The 25,784-nt window shown below is 33.7% G+C and overlaps 1 protein-coding gene across 1 annotated transcript in view; it reads right to left on the minus strand.

Moving 5' to 3' along the window:
- The window catches only part of LOC129958068 (aquaporin-11-like), a 35,329-nt gene extending 25,680 nt beyond the window's left edge, over positions 1–9,649 (minus strand). Inside the window, exon 1 of the mRNA XM_056070237.1 lies at positions 9,547–9,649. The gene's annotated coding sequence lies outside the window, so the exon portion shown is untranslated. The remainder of the gene's footprint in view (positions 1–9,546) is intronic.
- Between the last annotated feature and the right edge of the window lie 16,135 nt (positions 9,650–25,784).

Raw genomic sequence — 25,784 nt, forward strand, 5'->3', positions numbered from 1 at the left:
CCATTCATTAAAAAATCCTTATTAAAAATCAATCATTTATATATTATTTCATATCATCGCCTTTGAAATAAAATTCGTATCACATGAAAGTTGTTTAAAAACATTTTCCTAAGAGCAAACTATTTTTTTAAAAATTATTCAGAATGATTTTTTTTATTTCAAATACGATTTTTAATTATTATTATTAATAATAAATGACACAGAATGGCAAGTAATACATGAATACATAAGAAAAGTATTTTCTTTTAAAATCATTGAATATTATTATCTTTAATTAAATGTACGACGTTAGGCAAGACAGTACGAAAAGTTAAATTGAATATGGTGTAATAAGTCATTGACGATTACATCTAAAAGCTTTGTTTAAGTTCGCACAGTTTTAGAAGCAATGGATACCTATACCTGATATATTTTTCACAAACTTACACAGGGAATCATATCAAGTCACCACTGTTTCTTTTATATCCATGTCCATAAATTAAGGATAATTCAGAGTCACGCAGAAGTCGAACTCTAAAATACATATGGTACCCTTAAAATGACTACACACATCTTCAAAAATCGTATATAAATTGCAGGAAGCCACCAGATGATACCGATAGTATGTCACAATGACGAGAGTGTAAGAGAGTGATATATAAGGAATGCAGGCAAAGAAGTAAACTTGTTCGTAAGCGCTTTATAAGCCTTTCAGTGCAATAACCGCATAATTATGACACAAAGGACGCATTTGGATGATATTTTAGGTGGTAGAATTATCAGCCGTCTGGAATGTGGGGGTACCCAGCTGGAAGTATCCGAGGAACTTGAAATCTCCCAGAGTGTCATCTCCAGGCTTTGGCAACGATTCCAAGATGATGGCAATACGAGTAGACGTTACAGCGCAGGTCACCCCCGAGTTACAACGCCTAATGAGGACCAGTATTTGGCAGTTATTGCCAAAAGAAACAGACGGAGCACAGCATCAGAACTGTCTCGTCAGCTCTCTTCAGCCACTGGTACGACAGTTTCAAGGCAGACCGTGTACAGACGCTTAGGGCATATAGATCTATTTGCTCGTAGGTCTGTCAGATGTGTTCCACTTACTGCAACTCACTGTCGCCTGCGGTTAGCCTAGAGTAGAGAGCACGCATTGCGGACACCGCAACAGTGGGCTTGTGTGATGTTTTCCGACGAGTCCAGGTTTAACTTGCTGTCTGATTCTCGCCGGACTTCCATATGAAGAGCGCCAGATACCCTTACCACCAAAAGAACATCAATGAACGACACCGTTACGGTAGTGCAGGATTGCTCGTTTGGGGAGGAATTATTCTGGGTTACAGAACTGACTTGTATGTTCAAATTGGAACCATGATAGATCAAATATATCGGGGTATCATTTTGGAACAACATGTATGTTTGTTCCGGGGCGCCATGGGCCCGGAATTCGTGTTTATGGATGACAACGCCCGTCCTCACAGTGCAAACATCGTAAACGAATGCCTTCGATCGAAAGATATCACCCATATGGACTGACCAGCATTCTCACCGGACTTGAATCTAGTAGAGCATGTATGGGACATGCTTGGCCAACGAGTTGCAGCCCGTCAACCACCTCCTACATGTCTTCCGAAACTTCGGAGAACATTGCTTGATGAGTGGTGTAATATTCCCCAAGATCAGATCGATAATTTGATACTCAGCATGTCTAGGCGTTGTACGGACTGTGTTGCATCGCCTGGGAGACATACTATGTATTTACCATCATACCAACCATGTAATATTGGTTTTTGTAGATAGTTTTTTGTAATTTGCTCCAGGGACCAAAAAATCGCAATTTTTATTAATGATATCAAACATATAGCATCTTTTTTGCTCTTTACTTTTTGTTTAATAAATAGGCTTTACAAATAAGTCACATTTGTTTTGCCTCTTACTCTTTCTTTTCCTGAACTTGTATTATCCTGAATTTATGGACATGAGTGTATAAAGGCATCCACTGTTCTCATACCAATGGTAACACTCATGAATATTCTGAGTTGTCGGTAGATTTATTTAGTACTTTCTGAGAAATTCAGACTTAATGATGATTACTAATTAATATCGTGCAAACGAGAAAAAACAAAACCGGTATCCGTACTCCCTAGGTTAAGAACAAAGGCATATCATCGGTGAAGTAAAGATCCCCTATTAATCACTGCGATTCTATTTGTCTCAAGATATTAAATCCTTATCAAGAGTTCATACGAAATTCGTATTAACAATAAAACAGGTCACTGCAATTTTTATTACAAAACAACCTCAATATAAAGGGGACACAGTACTTAAAAAATGGTCAAAATGTCGAAATTTGTTATTGGCTCATTTGTTTCCTAATATCCTTTTTCACATCACACTAAAATATTAAAGCTGTATCTGTATTATTTCAAAAAGTTATTAAGGATTTTATTCGCAATGACAAGGATTTAAAAGGACCTGAACCTTTAAAAATGGTCTTTAAAGACTCGGAATTTCCGAATTAGTGTCACAACCCAAATAAATATTGAATTATTTTACTCTTTTTAGCAGAGAATTATGTTCTTCTAGTAAATATTCTTGGTGCTTTTATTAGGAAACTTTGATCAATGGTAAAACACATATGAAAACACCAACAAATGAGAAATGTATCCCCAAAATTATGGCAATTTATCAACGATTGACATCAGATGTACTTTTTCAATCTTGCACAAGTTGTTTGACACAGAATTCAAACGAAAATCTTCATAGTGTAATATGCAGCAAGTGCTCAAACGAAATTTCTGCTTCACTGTGTAGAATCCGAATTGCAGTTGCAGATGCAGTTTCTGAGTTCAATGTAGGGATATTTAAATCATTACAAAGTGTTCGAGTTGAAAATAACATTTCTCTGAACAAACAATTTAGACATTTAGCCATGTGGAGGGATTATAGGCGCGTGTATCAGAAGAAACATAAGAAATCTGCTGTGTATGAGTCAGTTGAGAAAACAATTAAACGTGCTTATGAACGCACAAAATACTATAATTTTAAAAATTAAGGATTAGCATACAAAATTGGATGATTTTGAATCATGTGTTCAATAAATTTTAATCACTAGGTATGTTAATTTATTTTAAAAAATCTAGGTATTTTTTCGGTTTTATACAGCTGTTTTGCTCGATCAGATTTCTTTTCACTGCATTAATGAGTATTTAAATCTTTATAAAATATCTTATATTGAAGATACGTGTTTTAAATTTTGTATATACATTTTAAATTATATAATTTTTATGACTATGTAAAATATTTGCTTGAGAAAAGAGCAAATAGATTTTTATTCACAAATCAAATCTTTAAATTTCTTTTTTTATCCATGTTCTGTTTTTCATCTTCTTGTTTTTAAAATTCTAAGGCTTTTTTACTAAATAAGTAAAAGCTTTCAAATTTTGTCTACAAGTTCATCATTATGTATTTAATAAAAGAATGCATCCATAAGAATTCACTTGATTAATTTTTCTAGATACCAGAGTTAAAATGAGGTGCTGCTAAATCTCCATATTTTTCACCAAATATAATAGTAAAAATTTTATATTAAAATAAGTACTGAATATATCTTGTAATATATGCACACTTTTGTGAAATGCATTTTAGAGAATCTATAAAAAAAGTTTGAAGCAAAAATACTCATATTTAAAAAAAGAAGCAAATTTTTAAAAATTGAAATCTTAAAAAATAAATTGAAATTTCATATAAGTAGGTAGATTAAAATTGTTTTTTTTTTCTTCTCATTGTATTTTTATTTCAATCTTAATATACACTATTACGAAACTTTTTTGTTTAGTGCTTAAAATTTTAAAAAAAGTTTTAAAGGTACCATGACTCCTTAAATATAAAAAAGGGATTTATTAATATTATCATTTTCTAGTTTCCTCATTATAATTGATTGGATCAAATATTAAATTGAAGTTAATATGGAACTTATTTTGAAATATTTAACCAATTAAATATTTAGAACACATTATGAAAGAAATACAGGATGATCGAAAAAGAATGCCGGAATTACAAAATCATATTACGAAAAGTAATAAAAATAAATGAATACAAAATTTGATCTAAAATGTTAAAAGAAGTACAAAATTTCATATTCATTTCAGGGCGTTTAGACACGCACATGCACTGTTAGATAGACGTTAAGACAATTCTATCCTTCACGTTTTGTGAAGCATCTCCCGGTCAGTTACAATTCGTTTCTAGTAATAGTGGCTCTCTTTTAGTTTTTAGTGAGCTTTCCAATGTTTTTAGATGAACTGTAGAACTTTCTAATTTGTTTTATAGTTCTCTTATCAATGACTATTTACACCTCTTTTTTTTTTTTTTTGTGTGTGTGTGTGTGTGTGTGTGTGTGTGTGTGTGTGTGTGTGTGTGTGTGTGTGTGTGTGTGTGTGTGTATTGCTCATTCTGTACTGCACTCTAACTGGAACGTGCATTTTCCTCTAATAAATAAATATTATAGTAAAGCGATTATTAAAGGCTGTTATCGGTACAAAATGAACAGTGAAGGAACTTTCATTTAGTCTTTGCTTGTTAAGTCTTTATACTTTTCTTGAAAATAAAGCACTAAATCTAGTCGATATAAAAATTAGAATGACATCTAATCTATAGGAAAAAATTTTTAAATGCACTTAAATATGAAACACGCCCAGCAAGAAAAACTGTTATGAATTAATATTCCAATTTTTTTAAAGCAATTAATCAGAAACTAAACTAACATCATCATCATCGTATATATCATCATCAATATTCGTTTCATGGCGCATCATCATTACTGAATATGTATATGACGGTATGAAAACCCATTGGACTTAGACGTTTTTAATCTAAAAATTTTATCGAACACATTTACGATTCGAGGAAGCATCAGATTGGTAAGCATCAGAGTTAATAATTAAGACTCAAATACATTAATATTTACTGTGGAGTCAAAAAATGAGACAGATTCACTGAAACAAAACATTGACCTCTAATTTAATATAATTCTTTCAGAATAACGATCATATTAAAATCATTTTAGGAACAAAGCTTTTGAAATAGATATTTTTCGTTTCACAGTTTCGGGCAAATAGAAAAGCATTTATAAGCATTTTTCAACAAAAGTCCAATTTTTTGAAAAATTGTGCATATATCGATGGGAAATTTTTTTGGCTTCACTCCTGCATAACAAATAATTTGTTTACTTTTTAAAAATTCAAAATTTACTATCCTATAGCTCATAAAACTAACTCGAACTATCCTATAATTCATAAAATTCAGTATCAAAATATATGTGAGCTTTGAAATATATATTCGAGTGGAGAACAAAAAATATATAGAGCAAAGCCAATAGAATTCCAACTAAAATATAATCATTAAATTTATCAATAAAAACTGGAGCAAATTGAAATTTCATGTTATTAATAATTTAATTTCATTTAATACTTTTGTACAAATTAAGATCGGTAATGTAAATATCCATAATAAATTCTGTATGGTGAATATGATTTGTTTTTCAGTTGCAAGCAAGCAAGTTTATAATATCAACGATAATAAATTACATTGCACTAGTCAACCAATTCGTTCGCCCAGATTGATCTTTTAGACGGTTAAGTATTCATTAGAAATACATATATATATAAACTTCGCCTTGTTATTTGATAAAACCGAAAAACCTGAATTTAATTGAATAAATCAAAACAAATTATAACACTTACATATTTAAAAATATATATAAAACGAAATAAAAACGAAAATGAAAATCCTACTTCGGAATTTAGTATCTAAAGAAAGCATTTTTTTTAAACCTTAATTTTATCATTGATTAAAGCATACGACTGAAATGTTTTGATAGAAGTGTTTGAATCTCATCATAACATTAAAAACCGTGTACAAAATGTGCATCACATTAAAAAAATTATTAAATATAAAACTCTGTACAGAAATGAAATTTATATCATTAAAAGATAACTTTTTGTGTTTTAATATAATGCACGGACCATTTTCGTGAAATAATAGTTTTGGAAGTTACGGTCATCAATTTCCATCGGTAGGACATAGCAATTTTCCATCTGTCAATGGGTAAGCCTATTTTCGTTTGTTTTTATATTTTGTTTGATGCGTATTTTTTACATTTAGTTTGATGTCTATTTCTTGATTTCTTTTACATCTTCTTTCTTTTCAATGAATAGTGGGTCCTAATCCAGAGCATTTCTGATAATATTTTGTAGCTTCCTTAATTCATAATACATTCACTGCAGCTGTAAAAAACGTTCAAGGTAGCTATTGAGAAGCAGTGGCCTGGTGTCAAGGTATTGGTTTCAAAACCGAAGAGCTTCAGGTTCGAGACCCGATTCCACCAAAGAAACGTCGTGTAAGCAGGCCGCGTTAAATCCTCCGGGGCCACGCGTCCTCCCACTAGTGCAATGTAGAGGGTTGGATGCCAACTCGGTGTCGTCCTCGCCTTCCAACCCCGATTCAAAATTACGAAGTCCGTCACAAAATAAACCGTCGTGTTGCTTTAAAACGGGGCGTTAATATAACTAAACTCAATGAAGCAGTTTAAAGCGTTTTTTAGTGATTATGTTTTATTTTGCCTTAGACAATATGTAATAAGAACGATTTCTATGCAACTTGTTTTAGTAATTATGTGTGTGTGTGTGTGTGTGTGTGTGTGTGTGTGTGTGTGTGTGTGTGTGTGTGTGTGTGTGTGTGTGTGTGTGTGTGTGTGTGTGTGTGTGTGTGTGTGTGTGTGTGTGTGTGTGTGTGTGTGTGTGTGTGTGTGTTTGTAATCAAAAGTATCTGGGTTTATCTTCGAATTTCGGCAGAAAGGCTGGACAAACCGCTCTATAAATTTCGGCCATATTAAGAAGATTTGATAGATAGGACGTTCAAACGATCCACGAGTTTCTGTAAATTGATTAATAAGAAAAGGATTTTACTCCGTTTCACAGGAAGTTGATAATGCTTTAGAGCTTTCATCAATGCGTTTTTTTTTCTGCATAAAATACCTAATTACAATTTTCTAAAAATAGCTCGAATATTCATTAAGATAAATCTTATAAAAGAAATCCAAGTTTTCCACATATTTATTGCTTACAATATGCTACGCTTTCAAACAAATTATACGAAATTTACAGAATACATGACAGTATTAAAATTTAAAATAAATACTTTGAACATTAGAGAAATAAAATGAGTATCTGTTGTAAATAATTTTTAACTACATGTTCGAGATATAGGATATTTCATAATTTCAAAGCTCGATATACCGGGAAATTTATATAAAAGTTTTAGTTTAGTTCTATACCCTTAAGATTCAAAAAGATATCAACATTGCAGCGAGCTGATTTTCAGATGCTAAGAGTAGCAAAACAATAGGGTATTTTCCACAAACTGATAATATTTTTAACTTAAATCTTCGAACAGTTATAATAAATTGTAATTGATAATGTTGATATAAATGGGCAAAATATGCTAAATATCCCCACATACTTACAAATTAAGAATATAATTTAAATTGTTGTAAATTAGGTGTTACATCTAATATATAAAAATGAATTTTTATTTGCTCGTATTTTATACGCTACCGTTCCCTTCATCATCCCATTGCGATAAAACTTTGCTAATTTATAGTTTTCCCTTGTGCGAAGGTTATAGGCAGAGTACAATTATTATATCTAATATATAAAAATGAATTTTTGTTTGTCCGTATTTTTGAACCTAGCAAACTATTGTTTTTCACATGATGTTGGATGCTCGCGAATCGGACAGCCACGAAATTTATTTGTTTTTGCTGAAGACGGAAAAATAAAAAATATTGTCTATCCTAAAGTATTCTTGTATACTTCTCCTTTATATATCATTCAATTTCATTGAATGATATGAATGAGTCATAGCATGCATTCATTGTCGACAAGAAAACAAATATCATTCTTTCTATCATTCATAATTAAACAAGTTTGCTATTTCAAATTTCAAACGATATTTCCAAAATTATTTCTTCTGCGGAAGCAACGCGCCGGGTACCAGCTAGTATAGCAATAAAATTTATTACATTCAAATTATTAGCACAAATAAGGTTATTCCAACAAATGTATATAATTGGGTTATTGATATGCATTGTATAATAATAAGAAACCAGACCCTCTCTTGCTCTGCTAATCTTCCAGATACTTCAATTACTAACTTGAACTTTTCTGTAATGGAAGATTCCACTCTAAGTTGCCCACAAAAACTCACAGGTGGATGGAATTAAGATCCATACTTTTGTCGAAGCTGGCAAATTAAATTCCCCATGAAGTGATTAAAAAGGATTTATTTTAATATAATAATACTTTATAGACAGACATAATTTCTATAAATTATATGTTGCAAGAATCGTTCAAAACGCTTTACAATCCATTGGACTAAAATTACCAAATTTGGCACTTAGCTATTTCATAGAAAGTAAATTCTCACTAAGAATTCATTGTCTTTTTAATACAAATTACTCGCAATTTTAAAATTTCCCTGAATTATTTCAGATATATTATGGTACAGAAACAATTTTAAATCAATTTTTAAGAAAATATTTAGTTTTTCAGTGATATCAATTTTCTTTCCGTTCAATTCTTTTATGATTTTAATAAATTTTCAAATTTAGTTTTAAATACGATTTCGTGATAATGCCTTTTATTTGAATTGCCACGTGCAACAAAATAGCAATGTTTTGATTAATCAATGTAAATATTTTTTACCTGTCATACGAAGATACAAAAATAAACATTATATATATTTTAAAATTTGCTATTAACTAATGTCTATACAAGTTTCACAACATTGTATTTCTTAGATTTTAAAATGTTTATTAGAAGTCATTCTATCCGCAAAGACCGCAGTTAAAAAGTCGTCACGCGAACAAAACAACAGCTGATGTAACCAAACTATAAGAAGACAGAATGAAACAATTAAACCAATAATCTTGTCACTAACAGTATGTTTTGAACTAAAGAGTAGTATATGTTTCTTATTTTTCATAATTTATCTCGCAGTTCTCTCAATCAAATATCAATGAAAAAATATTTTACTTCTTGTTGAAGTTTTTAGTCTTAATTAGAATTCTTCTGCAATAAACGAAAGAATTAATTCGTTTTATGCAAAAGATTAAATTAGCATCATACTTTAAGATGCACAATAACAACTTAGTAAAATTTTGCCGTTATCGATATGCTGCTTTTTATATTGCAGAAATTGATAGAATTAATTTCTTACAAAAATCAAATATTTTCGAAAAAAAAACAAAAAAAAAACCTGATTTTTAAAAGTCATCAAATAGTTAGCAAAAAAAAAACTTTGGTTGACTTTACGCACAATATTGAACACTGGAAAGGAAAAAAACACAGGAGCCCAAATACGCGCACAGTTGATAGTGAACTTGTTACCTCTGAACCATTACTTCCTAGGAACATTAAACCAAGCTGATTTAGATATTCCCTGACCCAACCTCACAATAAATAAATTATAAGCTTTTATGATCAATTGTCAAAATAAAAACTATACCTGAGTCTCTAAGGGTCCCGTAGATAGCAGCAGCAACAGACTGCTCGAGAAGAACTTCTTCCCCCAAGTGATATTTATAGAAATGAGCTGTTCTGACATTGGGAGAACAGAAATAGAGTTCATACTATGCCAGCGACATTGTTTGGGTCCATAACATTCAAACTATGATAATTGCAAAAGAAAAAACGACTTTTGGCACAACCACCAGGGCCGCGACTATTTGCATTTTTTCTTTTATATAGGTTTTTAAATAAAATGTCCAGTTTTATAACTGTATGATATAAAAAGGATTTGTTTCTCATATGAGTAAATTGATTGTCGGAAATAACAAAATGCACACCTTTAAAGTGGAACAAGATTCCTTTAATTTTGGAATATTTTATTTGGATATAAAAAATAGTGTTTTAAGAGAATGAGAAGTGAAACCCATCCAACATAAATAGGAATTACACCACAAAAAATAAATGGAAAAAATATTTTCCCCAAGAACAGCTTTACTACAAAGTCAATTAGAAAAAATAACTTGAAAAATTGTATTGAAACATTTGACTGTTTTAAATTAAATGCAACACAAATCTGACTTATATTGAGCTAATGAATTGAAACAATTAGTCACAAAAATCCCAAAAAACACCATTAGTTTCCTGATATGCGCAGTTTTAATCTACCACATACTACTATTACTCTACTACTACAGATTATGTAGAAGATTATTAAAAGCAGATTATGTAGTTACAATCGACTACTGGAATCACTTTTAATACATTCATACGTTGGAATTTAATACAAAGACAAATTCAAGACAAAATTGATAGATATAATTAATATTAAAAATCATACAGTATTTCTGAAGAACATAAATCTTCTTTGTCTTCATAATATTTCAAAATGATCAATACATTTTCAGATTAATAAATCTAATTTAAAAATGTTTTAAAAAACACACTTTTATTAGTGTATGAAACAACCGAAATTCGCTTAATTTTAATTATTTTTTACTTTTTAATCTTAATTTCTATGATTTTTCAAGCTTATTACTGAATGGTGCGCTGGTATGAAAACAAAATTTTAATTTAATATATGCTTAACAGAAAATTCTCAAAGCAATATTAGTGTATTGCTTCTGAAAATACACAAGTGTGCAAAATTTTACCACTATAGCGCACAAGGAAGTGAGTGGAAAATCGATTAAAATCATGAAACAAGTCAAATAAGAGTTTTTGAAAAGCAATAATATTTTATGGGTTTTTTTCAGTCTAAATAAAAGGCTTACATTGAACATTGGGTTTCTCTTTAAAAGAACCATCTATTTCTAGCAACGTTGAATTTTTCTTTAAAAAAATTAGTTTCTTCAAGTGATCAACTTTTTCGCGTGTTTAATTTTAATTAAATATTTATACGTAACTTGATCTTCATGGTTCTCTCAGCAAATATGTTTCAACCTCATATTACAATATAAATTATTTTTCGTTTTTCTTGTTTTCCTTCAAATCTCACCACAAATTTAAGTTTTAATATAGTAATGAAAATTCAATTAACCCAATAACGTGCGAATTCAATGAAACATTCTCATAAAAATTAAAATTAAAATAAACATAATCATTAAACATCAAATCTATAGAATGCATTTCCTAAACTATGTTAATCATATTTTTATCTAATTTAAATAGCATTATAATATCATTGAATTTAATTTTTATCATTTGCGTGGCGCAGCATGGCCAGACTTGGCTTTTGTGCCATAAAACTTAACCAAGCAACCTAAATTATGTTTGAAGGAATTTTGATTATGGTCTAAAAAAATTAGTTCAAAGTAAATGCAAAACTTCTTTTGAGCATTGTGATAATATATTATTATACACTGAGGTGACAAAAGTCATAGGATAACAATATGCAAATATAGCACCAGTTTCGCGCACAAAATATATAAATGGGACGTTCATTTGGCAGAACTTTCATTTATGTTCATGTGATTCGTGTGAAATGGTTTCTGATGAGATTATGACCGCACTACGGAAATTAGGGAATTAACACATTTTGAACGCAGAATGGTAATTGCAGCTAGACGCATGGAGCATTAAATTTCGGAAATCGTTTAGGAATGCAACATTCCGAGATCCACAGTATCAGGAGTGAGTTAATAATCCCTAACCTCCCACGATGGACATAGCAGTGTCCGAGATCAGCGACATCTGAATAGAATTGTCAGTGTTAACAGACAAACAATACTGCATGAAAAAATCATAGGAATCACTGTGGAACGTGCAATTTACGTGTCCGTTGGTAAGTTGGGGCTAAGTTGGGTTTTAATAGGCCATGGTACCAGAAAACCAACCCGAGTGCCTTTACTAACAGCACGACATCATTACAGCGACCCTCCTCACGAATTCCATTGATTAGAGCTGATGGCAGGGTTTGAGTGTGTCACAGACCCCATGAAGCCATGAGCGCAAGTTGTCAACAAGGCATTGTGCAAATTGGTGGAGGCTCTATAATGATGTGAGTTATTTGTACTGTGTCCTCTGGTCCAAAAGAGACGATCACTGATTGCTTATCTCCAACTACTTGGAAACTCTTGCAGCCATTCCTAACTCTTGCAGGAATTCATGTACCTAAACGAATGATTTTTTATGGATGACAATGCGCCGTATCACAGGGCCATAATTATTCGTGATAGGTTTGAAGAATATTCCAGACAATTCCATCGAATGATTTGGCCACCCAAAATGCCCGGCATGAATCCCATGGAGAATTTATCGGACATAATCGAGAAATCAGTTCGTGCAAAAAATCCTGCACCGGCAACACTTTCACAATTATGGACGTCTATAGAAGCTGCATGATTCAATATTTCTGCAGGGGATTTCCAACACTTTTTGAGTCTATTCCTTCGAGTTGCTGCACTTTATTGGGCGAAAGGAGGTATGAAACATTATTAGTAAGTAATCCAAAACTTTTATCACTTCAGTGTATTTTATATTACATTACAGAAAAAATGGCACCGCTTAGAAATTGAATAATACCAAAATTTATCATCTTTATTAAAACCGGAAGTCAAATGCCTATTAACAAAATCATGATTTATAAATAAATCTGCTCTTTTAAGTAATTTTCTGAGTAAAAAATAAGCAGCAAATTCATTCCCTAGTTCAACAACAAAAGAATATCACGCTATTAAATATTTGACAAACCAATAAAATTTGTTTGAATTTCCTTATTATTGCAAACTATAATTAAGGATATTATTTTTTTCAAAAAAACTATTAAACTTAGAGAAAAATTTACTTATCACTGGTAGTAGACCTGGGAATAGACAAAGCAATTTTGAATTGTTCCCTCCTGTTTCCCTTTTCCTTTCAGCACTTTCTCAGTGGAGTTGTTCTCCCTTACAAGTTCCCCTCAGGGGCACATCTTCTTTAGGTGTAACGGGCTTTACGACCTCGTGTTACCCAAGTAATCTAAATGACCTTCACAGAAGCTGTCTCAGCTCTGGCTACCTCTTACTTCTCACTGACAGCCCAAATACCACGTACTGGCCGTGCGTAGCAACCCATTAGACGGGTGGTATACTGTGGTCCCCAGTGTATCAATCAGTCTCTAGCTAGACACCTCAGTGGTTAGTGTACTATGGATCAAGTGAAAGGGTCATTTCTTGATCTTGGCATTAAAAGATAGTGACTGTCTCCGGGGATGAGTCTCAGCGTACAGATTCCGGCTACCACTAAGGTCAGCGCCGAATCTGGGAATGACCAAAATCGGTGGCTGCCTTCCCTTGTTGGGTCCGTGGTACCGTCGGACCAGAATCGTTTTTTTTTTTTTTTTTTTTTTTTTTTTTTCATATTGTACGGCTCCTGTTTATTTGCGTCTCTTTAGTTGGCGTCGTTCTGTTCCTACTTCTTTTACCAATTCAAGTCATTTTGATACATATTTTATAGTAAAACGAATTTCGGAAAGCAAGGAAACATTCCAAACTGTCTCTCCTTTCCTTGGGCAAAGGAAATTTCGACAACTGTGGGGTGAAGTTGCTTCCATCCGGAAGATGCGCTCTAGTGATTTGTTAGTAAAGGTAAATTTTCGGAAGCAAGCACAACAGCACACATTCAAAAATGTCCTTGCCAGTGTTTGAATACCTCGAAAGGTGTCATTAATTGCGGGGAACTCTCAAATATTCATATAAAAGTAATAAAGACAGAAATGAAGCAGAAACGGTTATAGATATCCCCCGCATTTCTATAAGGCTCGATGGAAAACTCCTTGAAACGAAACATCACATTTCCGCATTTCAAACATCTAAATTGCAAGAATTTGTTAATGCAGGATTCCTATATTATATTTGAGATTCTCGAACGACCATATATATATATATATATATATATATATATATATATATATATATATATATATATATATATATATATATATATATATATATATATATATATATATATATATAATACCTTCATCTAAGCCACATGGACATATATCTTCTATACCAAAGAACCTATTTAATTTAATGGAAATGCACCATGATTAGTTAGAAATTGATTGAGGTAAAAATCGCCAAAACAGCGCTTATCTGATTCCTTTGGGAATATTCCAAAGATGTACCTCGCTTTTAAAGATTCCTCCCAGCGATTCTGCTCTTCTTTCAGTAAAAGAGAATTAATTTTATTACAAAACTATTTTTTAGAATGACGTACTTCAATAACAATGTCAGGCTTTTCTGTTGCTAATTTTGCCAGACTAGCAGCCTCTTCGTTTCTTTTTATTCCAACGTGGACCTTGATCCAACACATCTTTATATTTGGCTTCAACATTAAACGTTTCCTTGTGTTATCAATAAACGAAGTTTCATTAATTCCCGAAGAGAAAGCCTTTAGGACTGATCTTGAGTCCGAAAAAAGTAAATATTTCATCTTGAATATCGTTTACTTGGTAAAAATTTATTCTACATAGCTACAAATCTATAGCTACAAATTTATTCTACTAGCAATTAGAAAAGTTGGTCACAACCCTTAAAATTAAAGATCTTTCTTATCCATAAACCAAGCGTAAGGTTCAAGCACAAACCCCCTATCCTGGAAAAAGTTACGCTACCGCTGTACAGAGCACTTTTTGAGCAAATTGTTCTTGTGCTAATTGCTTGAAAATTGCCACTAAAACAAAACCACTAGAAAAAGGTTTCAGTTTCTGACTCTGAACTCTTCAACAACAGTTCATATGATATTCCTAAAACACAAATAAAGAAGAAAAAAAAACACAAATCTCGCTGAGATCGAAACTAGCGAAACGGGGAATTTCGTAACTCCCACTGACACAAAAATAATTATCTTCCAGAAATTCCGACACTTACAACTCAGGTATTGTCCACAAGGACTTAACATTCATATTTGGTGGCATGCTCAAAAGTTCCAATCACCTTTCTTTGTATCTATCTTTAGAGAAGGATGAAAACTTATATCAGAGTTGCGATGCCTCGCAATCGTCAACCACTGATTAAAATTCTCCACAACTAACAACACTCTCTTAATGAGTACATTCCTCTATTGAAATTGTCGGGGCATTCTGTCCAAACGTTATTTTATCAAGATAATTTTTACAATTTTCATCCGGTTTGTTTTCGTGTTCAAGCAATTTCCTTGGCACCTAACATTTCCCTTAAACTACGCTGTTAATTGTGTTCGGGAAAATACAGATATTTTATCTTATGCTTCTATTTGTATCTATATCTTCAATCCAAACTTCAACTCTCACTTTGCATACTTCTCTACAGGCTGTGGCTGTACAAGTTCACACACGAATGTTGGTCATAGTCTGCTGTGTTTATTTACTGCCTAATGATGTCATACATCAACAAGATCTTGATAACGTAGTGAACGAGCTTCCTTCGAATTTTTTTCCTGCTAGGTGAGTTCATCGGTCATTGTACGTTATGTGGTTCGGATAGTTCAAACTCTCATGGACGGCAGATATAGTAGTTTCTTTCTAATAACTGTCTCTCTAAAACTTTCTTCCATGAGCCAACACATATCTTCCATAATCTTGATCAGGACATATGTTCTCCTGAACTCTTGCCTTTGCTGACCTTTGCAATTAGCAAAGATTTATATAATAATGAACATTTTTTGGTTATCGTCTCATACGCTGATGGAGGCAATAACCCTGCACGTCCTCCTCTTTATCAATTCCAGCAAACAGACTAGCCAGCCTTCATGCAATTGGCAGATATCACTCAGGCAATGATCAGTACATCAGACTTATCGAAAGAAGTACAACATGTCGTTGATACAATATTAAATGCCGCTAATACCACCATTCCAAAAAGTTCCCCACGTCTAAAAAAAATTCACAGACTGTGCTGAAATGAAGCTTGTCGCTACACTCACAAATAGCAGAAAAAATTGCTGAACCTCTTTCGAAGGTATCCTACGACAGAAAATCTCATCTCTTTTAAAAGAGACAAAACGTCAGCTCGTCGCATTCGCCGCCGTAATCAGAAGGAATCCTGGATATCTTTTGCTTCTTCTATTAAATCCACACTTTTAGTAATACTTTCTGGAAGAAGGTAAAGGCTGCTAACGGGATTTATTGTGAATCTTACATTCCTGTTTTAACAAAAACAGGAATTTTAACATTCCTGTAAAAACAAGAAACATGATGCATTCCTCCCCATTAAATGTAGCCAATATTCTCAGCCAAGTGTCCACAGATTCTTATAGTCATGATACCCTAGCAGAAAGAATCGCCTTTGCGTTTTAACGTCACATGAACCTTTATGTACAATTGTGAATTTATTGATTTCGGAACTGGGAATGGCTTTATCTCAAGCACATGATACCAAATCCAGGTCAAATGGAATCACCTATAACATGCTTCACCATTTGAATACGACTTCCATTTCCAATTTATTGCTGTTATTTAACAGAAAATGCACTGAGCAGAAGTACCCTTCACAATGGCACGAATTTATTGTGATTTCAATCTTAAAACTTGACAAAGAATCATCAAATATTCTGAAATACAGGCCAATTGCTTTAATGAATTGCCTTTGTAAGACCTTTGAGCCCCTGGTCAATGCTGGTTTAATCTATGAACTGGAGGAACAAGGACGCATCTCTCCATTGAAGAGTGGTTTTCGTAATGGTCGACCTATTTTTGAAAACTTTGTTTTTCTGGAAACCCAGATTCGCAATGCATTTGTTAATATGAACCACTCTTGTCTACATATTCTTGTAAAAAGCATATGACCGTGTTTGGAGCTTTGGCATACTATCCACATTTTTAACTTGGATTTTAGCGGCCCATATTTTTGCCATATTTTTTAGAAAATGTTTTGTGCTCATATAGTTAATTTTTATTTTGATTCTTTTATCCAAGCTGAAGGGGTTCCACAAAGAAGTGTTCTCAGTATTACACCTTTTATTCTTCACCTTAGTCAAGTTTTGTCTCATCTGCCATAATCTATCAATGGAACACTAAAGGTTGACGATCTGCAGATCTTCTGGCAAGTTAGTAATATGAATCTCAACTACAAAATTCAGACAACAGAACGACAGTTACAAAATGCAGTAGATAAGTTGGTGACATTGTGAAATAACAATGGACACACTGTCTCGCCGGAGAAGGGTCGCTGTATGCACTTCTGTCTTAAAAGAAGCATTCACGAGGATCCTAACATTCAAATAAGAAATGTTTTCATTCCTGTGTGTGGGAATGTATTCTCGATTGAAAGTTCACCTTGCTTCAGTATAGTTTACACCATCGGGAAAGGAGTGAGAAATCCTTAAGCATATTGATGATGCTCTCCAGAACATCTTGGGATACCGATCGGACATCCCTTTGCCGTATTTATCAATCAATAATTCTTTCCCTAATCGATTATGGGTGTATGGTTTATGTTTTCGCCCACTCATCTGTTTTGCGGTGACTGGATACTTTCTATACTCTGTTTTGTGATTTGCTATGATCGAAATGTCGTTCATTTAACTTATATTTTGCACTAGTTCTGGCAATATATCCGACTGAATAAGATGTAGCATTCTGCCGGCAATTTTAAGGCGGCCGACTGTGAACTGAATGTGATGAATGTCAAAGACTATACCTACAGATTTTCACATTTGATTCAAATGTCGTTCATCAAGCTTTTAATTTTCACTACTTTTGGCAATATATAAACGACAAGGTGACATGTGAATAAAACATATAATATGTCGCATTTTGCCAACAAATTTTGATCGGTCGACTAAGACTTCAATGCGCTGGATGTCGAAGACGTTAAATCCAAATTCTGAGTCATCTGATGTAAATGTTATAATGTTCATTCAGCATATACTTCATATTATATTTAGCAGAATAATCAATAAGCTGGTAAGTGAATAAGATGGCACATTTTTCTCGACTAATCTTTTTCCCTTCGGCTAAGATTTTTTCATAGATTATGGGAAAAAAATTATTTTCATCGAGCACTTCGATTACCTGCCAGTGGAATTATTAGAGAAATTGAAGCTTTTATATTATTCATGAATAGGACGATAGAGATGTTTTCCATAAGCCATCATTCAAATTCAAGTTCTAAAGTTAATCAGCGTCTTATTCATCTAATTGTTACTTCCTCGGTAACGAATTGGAAAATTTATTATATTCATTTCACTATGAGAATTGCCTGACTAAAATCTAGTTAATGATTAAACTAAGTTTCATCAAACACTCTTTTTTTTTTTTTTTTTTTTTGACACGGTTGTGCATATGCATGTTAAAAAAGGTTACTTTACTGTAGCGAAATTATTTGGCTCCATTATAAATTACTGAAGTAAGTAAATTGTATAATTGCAAATTAAGTTTATTTACAGAAAAATATCTGTTTTCTTTCGCAATCTAATTTATCAAACTACAACTATTACATTACAGAGGTATTACCGACTACAACTGACGATAAAAAAAAATATTTGTGGTATGGTAGCTTTTTAGCTATACTAAGATTTAACCAAGTATGCACTAAATCTGTTAAATAAATTACTTCATAAATTATTCGAACTCTGCATTCAATATTATGACTATGTAATCGTTGAACGTATCGTTTATATTTTTTTTTTCTTTTAATTACTATTCGCAGCAAAAACTATATGATTTCAAATGATTCTAAATTTTTAATAGACTTTATATAAAGATGTCTTCATAAAAGGATGATTAAAATTGTTATTCATAGAATATTCATATATAACACATTAACCCCTTGACATACGAATTTACTTAACTTCCTAATTAGATGGCAGATCTTATTTGAGATAATTATTGTTATTTTAATCCCTAGAATAATATAAGGGTTGAAGTAATGATGCGTTTTCAAGTGATTTTTGAATTTTAAATTACTTAATACTTTCCCGTTAAAAATTTAGTAATTCCATAGCGAATCAGACTCGTCATTGTATACGAAGGAGTTAAGAAAAACCAATGCATGGAATTGAGGAGATAAAACTAACTTTTCGGGAGGAATATTAGCTTGCAATAACTTTAAATTAAAAAAGTACTTATCATAAGAATGCATGCCTAAAATTGAAGATAGGGGAATTCATATTCAAGATTTAATTGTTTCTTAATAAAATTCACTGATTTTTTAAACCTAAATATATATTGAAAAATAAATACTTGGGTATCTAATGTTTAAGCAGTCTATTTTTCATAAGAATATTTTTCATATCTTACATAAAATAGTAAGTTTGTACATACGTTTACAAAATATTTTCTCCAGCATTCTTAAGAAACGACATAATTGTACCTTTTCCGCATTCTATATTGATCGTGTCAGAACTATAGTAAATATTTTGTTGTATTTTTATTGCTCACTTATTATCCTCGGATTCGAAACTCATCTGAATTCCTGCTCGTTGCTTCCCCTCAGGGGCTCACCTACTATAGGTGAGTATGGGTGTCCCAATCCCGAGGTTCCCAGGGACCTTTACTCCCTTTGTATTTATTCTTCACTGCGCCTTCTGCTGTCTCCTTTTTTCCTCTTTCCCTCGAGGGTAAGCGAAGGAGCTCTCCATGAGAAGCTGTCGCCGCTCTGTTTGCTTCCTGCTTCTCATGGACAGCAAATACCCCCACGTGTTTGCCGTGCGTGGCGACCAGCGAAGGGGTTACTCCTTCGGCTTGGCGTTAAGGGTGGTCACTGTCCCCGGGGGTAACTCCCAGCGTATAGGTACCAGTTAGCATTATGGTAAGTGCTGAGGCTAGGAACATCTAGAGCCAGTTACTGCCATCCCTTGTAGGGCTCCGTGGTGGGCGATGCCGCTGAGCCTGAATCCCCATCAATATCGTATGGGCCGCAAAAACTTTGCTCCCTTCAGTGGGCATCATTTTGTAACGCAATCTCGTGAAAAACATTTTGATTCATTTTTTATTATTCAAAGAATATCGACTGATAAACAAACTTTTCATACGGTATTGCCGTTTTTAGTTGAAAAATCAATTTCCAGTACTATTGGTAAAGTTAACTCGATTCGAAAATTGCGCTCAGGAGACTTGCTTGTGGAAGTCAATTCCCGCAAACAAGCTCAACAACTTATAAAACTTAAAGCAGTGGCAACCATCCCTGTAAATGTGAGTGCTCATAGATCACTTATTTCGTCCAAAGGTGTTATAACCTGTGGAGAACTGCTGAATGTTCCTATGGAGGAAATAATAGAAAAATTGAAATCTCAAGGAGTAACAGAAGTTCGCCGTATCAAAATTCGACGAGATGGGAAGCTCCTGGAAACGAAGCATCTGATCCTCACTTTCAATTCTCCAAAAGCACCAGAGTCAATAAAGGCAGGTTATATGAAACTACCTGTGAGACCTTTCATCCCCAATCCCTGAAGATGTTTTAACTGCCAGCGCTTTGGCCATTCCAAAACTAACTGCCGCGGAACTCAAACTTGCGCCCGTTGTGCGGTAGCTGGCCATGAAAGTACTGATTGCGCATCTAAAGAAAAATGCATAAATTGCAAGGGTGACCATACCTCTTTCTCGAGATCCTGCCCCAAATGGAAACTAGAGAAAGAGATTATTACAATCAAAGTTAAAAAAGGTATTTCTTTTCCTGAAGCAAGACGCTTGGTTCTAGCACAAACTCCTATGGAAGGACGTAGCTATGCATCTGTAGCAAAATCCCTGAAAACATCTGAAGTACAAACAAACCCTGTAATAATCCTATCGAACGATTCAGATTCTGATTTAATTTCTATTCCAACAAAAGAAAAAGTTCCAACTGATTTAAAGAAAAGAAGAACTGTCTCTAGGGCACAGAAGGCCTTGGCATTGAAAATTTCAAAGAAGAGTACTTCTCTTAAGGATTTAAAATTCCGTAGATCGGTTGCTCTTGAGATGGGCAACTCAGGCCTTGCAACTAAGGACTTGCCTACTCTGTTTGGTAATCCTTCAACCTCTGAGCTGCTAAAAATTCACCCTTCTGATGATGAAGATGATGATCTCCAAATGAGTTGCGACCAACCAGCAACTCCACTCACTGATGTTGATAATAGTCCTCCTCCCACTTTTTAATGGTCAGTTTTCTCTCCTGGAATTGTCGTAGAATCAGGACAAAAATTGAGGACATTAAAGCTCTTATAAATTCTACTCATCCTGTTTGCATTGCGCTTCAAGAAACTTTCTTGAAGCCGGATGTTAACTTGAAGCTACGTGATTAATACTGTGTGAGAAAAGATAATGATACTTGCAGGTTCTTTTCTGGTGGAGTGTGCATTTTGACCTCCAACCTTTATCCTAGCACAGTTCTTAACATACACACTCCTTTGCAAGCAGTAGCTGTACAAGTGCACGTGAAAACCTTGGTAACTGTTTGCTGCATATGTTTACCACCAAACGAAATTATCTCTCAAAATGACCTTAATATTTTGGTTAATCAGCTTCCAGCACCTTTCATATTATTAGGTGACTTGAATGGCCATAGTACTTTGTGGGGCTCTAACACTACCAATTCCCGTGGGTGACAGATAGAACAATTCATTTCTGATAACTGTCTCTGTCTGCTCAATAATAACGAAAAGACATACTTCCACGAACCTACTGGTACTTTCCATTCTCTTGATCTCGCTATTTGCTCTCCGGCAATTCTCCCATTATTGAATTTGGCAGTCGGGAGTGATTTACATAATAGCGATCATTTTCCTCTTGTCATCTCTCATGATGATAATAGCAATATGGTGCAAAACCCACCAATATATATTTTCCAAAAAGCAGATTGGGATGCATTTACTAAGCTTGCATTGATCACAGAGGCAATGATTTCATCTGTCGATATTAGGGAGGCTGTTCAAAATGTCACTAACTGTATTATTAAGGCTGCTGACGCTTCAATTCCAAAGCGTAGCCCTCTTCCACGCAAATTTCGCAAACCATGGTGGAATGATGCATGTCGCAATGCTTATAAAGAACAAAGAAAATGTTGGGGTATTTTCCGAAGATAACCTACCACGGAAAATCTCATAGCATTTAAAAAAGCAAGAGCAAATGCTCGTAGAATCCGGCGTCGCAGTCAAAAAGAATCTTGGCACAGATTTATATTAACAATCACTTCCAGTACATCTAGTGCACAATTATGGAAGAAAGTTAAAGCGGCAAACGGAATTTATAAAGAATTCACTTTCCCCATTTTAAATACAGGAACGGCTTCATATTCCTCGCCACTTGACATTGCAAACGTTATCGGCGAAACCTTCGCTGACGTTTCAAGCTCTGTTTCTAATAATCCTGTTTTTCGTGCGATTAAGAGACAAGCCGAGCAAGTGCCATTGAAATATCGAACCCGCAGGGTATTTTCTTATAACTGTAACTTTAAGATGTTAGAATTAAGGAAAGCTCTTTCTCATACTCGAGATACTAGCCCAGGTGTCGACGGTATTACCTACAGTATATGCTTCGCCATTTAGACGAAACCTCTCTTTTGCATCTCCTGCACCTATTTAACAGACTCTGGAGTGAACAATTTTTTCCTGAACAATGGTATGAAGCCATTGTGATACCTATCCTTAAACCTGGGAAGGTTCCTACCAATCCCTCAAACTATAGGCCAATTGCTTTAACTAGTTGTCTGTGTAAAACGCTCGAACGCATGATAAATGCTCGTTTACTCTATGAACTGGAGAAAAATGGGTATATTTCACCTTTCCAAAGTGGTTTCCGTCAAGGACGTTCTACCAGTGACAACTTAATTATGCTTGAATCTCAGATTCGGAATGCGTTTGTTCGGAGAAACCATCTAGTTTCTATATTCTTTGATACAGAAAAGGCGTACGATCGTACGTGGCGGTATGGTATTCTCCGTGCCTTAGGTGATTTTGGTTTTAAGGGTAACTTGCCAGTTTTTATTCAAAATTTTTTAAAATTTCGTACATTTCGAGTCCGTATTGGTAATACATTTTCTCATCATTTTATTCAAAGTGAGGGTGTTCCTCAGGGAAGTGTTTTGAGTGTCACCCTTTTTATTCTTCATATAAGCCAAATCCTTCATGTTTTGCCATCATCGGTTTGTGGAACATTATATGTGGATGATTTACAAATCTCCTGTCAGGGGTCTAACATCAATTTAATAGAGCGACAGCTCCAGAGGGCTGTTAACAAACTTATTTCATGGTGTGACGAGAATGGACATACTCTATCCCCTGAGAAGAGCCGTTGCGTACACTTTTGTCGGAAACGGAATCTCCACCCTGATCCCGTAATACAAATTCGAGGTGTTGATATTCCAGTCGTTGAAGAGGTACGTTTCTTGGGAGTCATATTTGACCGGAAACTCACTTTCCTTCCGCATGTCCTTCACTTGCGAAAGAAGTGTGAAAAATCCCTCAACATCCTAAAATTCCTCTCGACTACAAGATGGGGGACAGATCGAATATCTCTACTTCGTATCTATCAGTCTGTTATTCTGTCAAGAATTGATTATGGATGCGAAATATATGGTACAGTTCGTTCTAGTGTTCTCCGAAATTTAGACACAGTACACAACAGTGCTTTGCGTATCTGTTCTGGAGCCTTTCGTACATTACCAGTTCATAGTTTATATGTGATTTGTCATCAACTTCCACTTTATCTGAGACGGAAAAAATTATGTGAACTATATTTTTTCCGTATTGAATCTTCTATCAATCACCCTGTTTGTCGAGTGAATTTACCTATTGGTTTGGGACGATTATATAATGCACGTCTTTCTAATATTCTACCTTTTCGTGAAAGGATAACAAGGACTTTTGCTGATCCAGGTATTTTAAATCTGCAGGTTCATAATACTACTGCTTATGCTTTGCCACCCTGGGATATCCCAGAAATATCATATCTTAACCCTTTTCTCGCCTATGACAAGTCTACCACTTCATCTGTTGTCTTTCAACATCTTTTTCAATATCACCGCAATTAATATTCTACGCACATTCCTGTTTTTACGGATGGCTCAAAGACAGCTTATCAAGTGGGTTGTGCTGTCGTCATTGCTGAGGACACAAGCAGCTTTCAGTTGAGTACTTTGTGTTCAGTTTTAACTGCTGAACTAATGGCGATTATGATTGCTCTTGAAAAAATTTCTAATTTTATTGACCACAAATTCTGCATTTATTCTGATAGTATGAGTGCTCTGAAGGCCCTCAGCCATCCTCACACTAAAACACATCCACTAGCTGTAGATATCCTTCATCTTTGGAGAAATTTGCAAGCTCGGAACTACCAAATTTTATTTTGTTGGTTACCTGGCCATGTCGGCATTGTTGGCAATGAATCTGCCGATGCTGCAGCAAAGACAGCTTCCACTTCTCTACAACGAGCTATTCCGTACACTGATTTCAAAAAATATATTTCTCAACGTATTTTCTGTATATGGAAAGAATCATGGAATTTGAAGATTTCTGATAAACTGCATTTTCTTCAGCCTGACATTACTCTGTGGCCTGTTGTGCCACTGCGTGAGCTGGACGTCAAATTGATACGGCTTCGCATTGGCCATACTCGTCTCACACATAAACATCTTCTATTTGGTGAGAGATGCCCAGTCTGTAATGCGTGTCATGTTAATTTAACTGTCATTCATATTTTACCACAATGTCCAATTTTTAATCCTCATCGATTACGTTTATTCGGTACATCATCTTCAAACATTCGTGACTTGGTGGGAGAATATCCCCATCCAAATATTTTTACTTTCTTGAAAGAAATTGGTGTTTTCCATTTTATTTAACTTGTTCAATTTTTTCTCCACATTTCTTGGTTTTTGCAAATTTTACTTTAACTTTTTAGAACTTCACTAAATACTTTTTATCTTCAACCATATGTTTGGCGCAGCATAGCCAGATATGGCTCTTGTGCCACAAAATTAGAAATAACTAACTAACTAACCTGCTCGTTGCTGCAATCCTGATTTAACAAATAATTTAGGTAGGGGGAACAACGCTGAAAAATCAATTTTTAGTGAAAACATCGAATATTATTTATTTACTATTTTAGATTTCTGAAAAAGTTTCTTTTATAAAACTTTTTCTTTGAACTTTTTTTATATAGCTTCTAGGGATTGCAATACCGGACCAAAATTTCAATACCGGTATTCGGTATTTTTTAGATCTTAATACCGGTATTAGAAATTTTATAAAAAAAAGAAAACACAGGCGTTTCTATGTTTTATTTGCCAGTTTTATAAGAAAGTTTAAATATCACAAAAAATAATTTGTAACATAAATTATAACAGTATATAAAGAATCACAAAAAAGTAAAGGCCCAACTTATTTATTTAAATCACACAAAAAGTGTGAATATCACTATTCAGTCTGTGGTACTATTACAAATTTTTGAAATGTGATCTTAAAAAACATAATGCATCCATTGTACTGTCATTAAGCCTGAAAAGTAATTTTGTGTAAAAATTACCAGCTGTCTAAAACACTCTTTTGGCATCTACGCTAGTTGGTGGTACTGTTAACAATGCACGATTCACTTTTTCCAAGTATTTACATCTAAATCTATCATCTTCAAATAAATCAATTTCTCTTCGGAGGTTTTGGATATAGCTGATTTCTGTATTGTATTTTGATTCGTTGAATTTTTTTTATTTATCGCTAATTCTAATTTTTGTTCAAGAGACAATTCCTTTTCACTATCGACATTAGTGTCATCATAATCTTCGATAACTGAACCGAATTCTTTTTAATGTGGATAGGTTTGTGGGTAAAAAATATTAAGAAAATTTACAATAAACTTAATCA

This window comes from Argiope bruennichi, chromosome X1, assembly GCF_947563725.1.
Source record: "Argiope bruennichi chromosome X1, qqArgBrue1.1, whole genome shotgun sequence".
Taxonomy (NCBI): domain Eukaryota; kingdom Metazoa; phylum Arthropoda; class Arachnida; order Araneae; family Araneidae; genus Argiope; species Argiope bruennichi.